This window comes from Palaemon carinicauda, chromosome 34 (genome assembly GCF_036898095.1).
Source record: "Palaemon carinicauda isolate YSFRI2023 chromosome 34, ASM3689809v2, whole genome shotgun sequence".
Taxonomy (NCBI): Eukaryota; Metazoa; Arthropoda; class Malacostraca; order Decapoda; family Palaemonidae; genus Palaemon; species Palaemon carinicauda.
In genome coordinates this window covers 78969188-78974187 of record NC_090758.1, presented here as the reverse complement: position 1 = coordinate 78974187, position 5000 = coordinate 78969188, and the positions used below count along the sequence as shown (strand labels likewise).

Sequence of the window (5000 nt, the reverse complement as noted above, 5' to 3'; positions counted from 1 at the left end):
TGTGTGTGCGTTCATTTATAAGTCAAATTCCCATTGAAGAAGAGGGTGGCTCCAGAAAAAAACCCACAGTCACTGCCACATTCCAATTCCAACTACTAAAACGCAGATGAAACACAGTTGTAAAAACTTCCCATTACATTAGTCGCTATTCTCATCATCCATCTGTTTCCCCTTTGTAGAGGATTTGTTTTCACTCAGCGATTTCTTAAGGTGTGAAGTTGCAGGCCCTAGCATGCTAATGTTTGTTATGAAATTACTTGATATTCAAATTATAATATAGAAAATGGGAATAAATGAATTTATAAATGTATAAAAGCAATGAAAAAATGTAGATACTTATGAATATGAAAAATTATATGAATCATGAACAATTTGATAAAAGCATTGAAAAGGGTGAAAAAAATGAATGAAAAAGGAATATTAAACTGATAATTTGATGTAAAATATATGAAGGAAAAAAAAACAATAATTTTTACATTATAGCTACTAATGAAAAAAATCCTGAAAAATTATTTGAAAAAAAATCTCCATTACAATATTTTTTTTTTCCGAAAAACTAAAAACTAAAAAAACTTGAAAATGAAAAAAAATAAAAATCTGAAAATACTAAAAATATAAAAAATAAACTTAAAAAAAATTATCACCCAAAATAAACTATTTTTGCTTCCTACCCTGACTAAAGATTTAATGGTTTAAAGGCCTCTCATGAATGGCAGAGGCAAGGGACAGTGACATTGCCCTATCAAGCAGGGACTAAGATATATACATATGATCAGCACCCAAGCCTCCTCTCCACCCAAGCTAGGGACCAAGGAGGGCCAGGCAATGGCTGCTAAAGACTCAGCAGATAGACCTACAGGCTCCCCCAAACCTTCCATCCTTAGCTCACAGGGACGGTGAGGTTGCAGCGACCAAAGAAACTTTCAAGTTTGAGCGGGACTCGAACCCCAGTCTGGCGTTCACCAGTCAGGGACGTTACCACATCGGCCACCACAAAGCTTCTAAATACATCAGAGAATTATTCTTTTCTGGCGTCACATCTAAGAAGGTCAATAAGCGTTGGCGCCCATTTCCCGCCCCTCCCCCCCCCCCAACCCGCCCACTCCAAGATCACCCACCAGCGATTGGAGGCGTTTAAAAGGTGATAGATCACGCCCGCACGCCCAATAGCCGGCTCGTGGGCGTACTTGGTCGGGTGTTCAGTTTCATGCCTTGCATGTAGCAGTTGAGAGAGAGAGAGAGAGAGAGAGAGAGAGAGAGAGAGAGAGAGTCCATTCCCAATCGTCATAAAAGTAATGTTGGTAGCCTCTGGAAAGGACGATTCCAGCCAGCTGACGTTTCCATGGGAACTCGCTGGAATGATGACCCGGAAGTTAAAATTCGAATTGACAGATAGAAACTGATGTTGTTGTTGTTGTTGTTGTTGTTGTTGTTATTATTGTTAATTTGGGCTATTTATTTTTATATTTTTTCCTTGTTGGAACCCCTAGGCTTATAGCATCCTGCTTTTCCAACTAGGGTTGTGGCTTAGCTAATATTAATAATAATAATAATAATAATAATAATAATAATAATAACAATGATAATGATAATAATGATAATAATAATAATAATAATAATAATAATTATTATTATTTATTCAATATATATATATACACATACATACATACATATATATATATATATATATACATATATATATATATATATATAATACACATATATATATATATATATATATATACATATATATACATATATATATATATATATATATATACATATATATAGTATATATACAAATATATATATATATATATATATATATATTAACAAAAACCACAATTTCATCCATTTCTAGTCCACTGTAGGTCAAAAGGATTGGCCATTTTCATAACCACGCTGGCAACCATGGATTGGTGATGGTGGGAGACCTTAGTCTGGTCGTTCAAAGCAAACCAACCTAGTAAGGGTGGCTGCGACTAGTACAGCTTTGCTGATCATGACAAAATTGAAATCTCTTTCAGGTAGTTATATACAGAACTAACGTAATGGCTTCGCTGAGAGAGAGAGAGAGAGAGAGAGAGAGAGAGAGAGAGAGAGAGTCTGAAATACACCTTTAAGATGATAGAATCAGACCTGGTCTTCTCCGTTTTCTTTACGACTTTATACACCGACAAATCTATAATCTTCAAATTATTATTATTATTATTATTATTATTATTATTATTATTATTATTATTATTATTATTATCATTATTATTATTATTATTATTATTATTATTATTATTAGCTAAGCTACAGTCCTAGCTGGAGAAGCAAGAGGCTATACGCTAGAGGGCTCCAGCAGGAAAAAAAACAGCCCAGTGAGGAAAGGAAATAAAGAAATTAATAAACTATATAGGAAGTAATGAACGATTAGATTGGAATAAAATATTTAAAAAGCTATTATTCTTATGAGAGAGAGAGAGAGAGAGAGAGAGAGAGAGAGAGAGAGAGATGAACAGTTTCATATGAAGTAAATTCAGTATATACAAATTGTCTATAACTTTCAAAGATTATGGAAGCTGCTAATCAATACAGCTTATTAACCCCCTAAAAAGATGATTAAATCAATCAATCAATGATTAAAACTAAGGTTCATATAAATTTGATAATTCTGAGGCCTTTGGCTAGCAGATGTTCTAGAAAGGATACTGGCTGGCTAGCAGGACAACTTAGCAGATGTTCTAGAATGGATACTGGCTGGCTAGCAGGACAACTTAGCAGATGTTCTAGAATGGACACTGGCTGGCTAGCAGGACAACTTAGCAGATGTTCTAGAATGGACACTGGCTGGCTAGCAGGACAACTTAGCAAGATGTTCTAGAATGGACACTGGCTGGCTAGCAGGACAACTTAGCAGATGTTCTAGAATGGACACTGGCTGGCTAGCAGGACAACTTAGCAGATGTTCTAGAATGGACACTGGCTGGCTAGCAGGACAACTTAGCAGATGTTCTAGAATGGACACTGGCTGGCTAGCAGGACAACTTAGCAGATGTTCTAGAATGGACACTGGCTGGCTAGCAGGACAACTTAGCAGATGTTCTAGAATGGACACTGGCTGGCTAGCAGGACAACTTAGCAGATGTTCTAGAATGGACACTGGCTGGCTAGCAGGACAACTTTAAAACTTACGTCACGAGAGATTTTGTAGGGGCATTCTAAATCACCTACAGTTGGTGTCAGACGAGTATGCTTTGTGGCATCTTTTGACACCTAAATTAGTGTCAGATGACTAAGGCCCCTGGTAAATTATGTCACATAAGGTTGGTGTCAAATGGTTTAATTTCTCTGGTAGATTTTGACACCTGAAAAGAGTGTCACTCTATTGTGGCATCTTTTGACACCTAAATTGGTGTCATATGACTAATGTCCCTGGTAAATTATGTCACCTAAAGTCTGTGTCAAATGGGTTAATTTTTATGGTAGATTTTGGCACCTGAAAGCAGTGTCAATCAAGCAGGGTTCCTTGCATTTCAAGGAACCCAAAAATATTGTGGCATCTTTTGACACCAAAATTGGTGTCATATAACTAAGGTCCCTGGTAAATGATGTCACATAAGGTTGGTGTCAAATGGTTTAATTTCTCGAGTAGATTTTGGCACCTGAAAGCAGTGTCAATCAAACAGGGTTCCCTGTATTTCAAGGAACACAAAGGTATTGTGGCATCTTTTGACACCAAAATTGGTGTCATAGGACTAAGGTCCCTGGTAAATGATGTCACATAAGGTTGGTGTCAAATGGTTTCATTTATCTGGTTGATTTTGGCACCTGAAAGGAGTGTCACTCAAACAGGTTTTCTTGTATCTCAAAGAATCCAAAAGTAGTGTCACATGGATAAGGTTTTATAGTGTCAGACGAGCCGGAGTTCCTGGCATCTTCTGGCACTTAAATTGGGTGTCATATGACCTTTACTAGCAGGTTTGACACCTGAATACAGTGTCAAAAAACAAAAAACCATTCTGGCACCAATTAGTACCTGAAAGTTAGTGTCAGACGAGCATGCTTTCTAGTCTCTTCTTGCACCTAGAGGTGGTGTCATATGCCTATAACTTTTGTGATGTGGTGTCACACGATCTCCTCGGTTGGCATCTTTTAGCACATGAGGAAAGTGCCAGACGACTACAAACAAACAAACAGGGGGTAAACCTACTTCCAAATTTGTTGGCGGATGTAATAAATCGTTCTATGAAGACTAATAAAACGTTCCATGAGGACTAATAAAACGTTCCATGAAGACTAATAAAACGTTCTATGAGGACTAATAAAACGCTCCATGAAGACTTCAATCAAACGTTCCATGAAGACTGATAAAAAGACTAATAAAACGTTCTATGAGGACTAATAAAACGCTCCATGAAGACTTTAATCAAACGTTCCATGAAGACTAATAAAAAGACTATAAAACGTTCTATGAGGACTAATAAAACGCTCCATGAAGACTTTGATAAAACGTTCCATGAAGACTAATAAAACGTTCCTTGAGGACTAATAAAACGTTCTACGAGGACTAATAAAACGTTCCATGAGGACTAATAAAACGTTCCATAAAGACTAATAAAACGTTCCATGAGGACTAATAAAACGTTCTATGAGGACTGATAAAACATTCCATGAGGACTAATAAAACATTCCATGAAGACTGATAAAACGTTCCAGGAAGACTATGTCCTCGACAAGGCTTCATAATCTTCAGGAGTATTTTTACCTTCAGTCTTTAAAGACTCAAGGATTTAGGGAGACGCTGAGATTTATGTCTTACACCTGTCATTGTTACCCTGACCTCACCTGACCCTTTCTTTATTATATATTTGTGGTTGTTTGTTTGCTCTCGCTCTCTCTCTCTCTCTCTCTCTCTCTCACTCACTTCACTCACTCACTCACTCACTCTCTCTCTCTCTCTCTCTCTCTCTCTCTCTCAGTCGTTCACAAATACTAAACATTAGTCCTCATTT

At 36.9% G+C, this 5000-nt stretch overlaps 1 protein-coding gene across 1 annotated transcript in view; it reads right to left on the bottom strand.

Moving 5' to 3' along the window:
- The window catches only part of LOC137627053 (gamma-1-syntrophin-like), a 66552-nt gene that overhangs the window by 44367 nt on the left and 17185 nt on the right, over positions 1 to 5000 (bottom strand).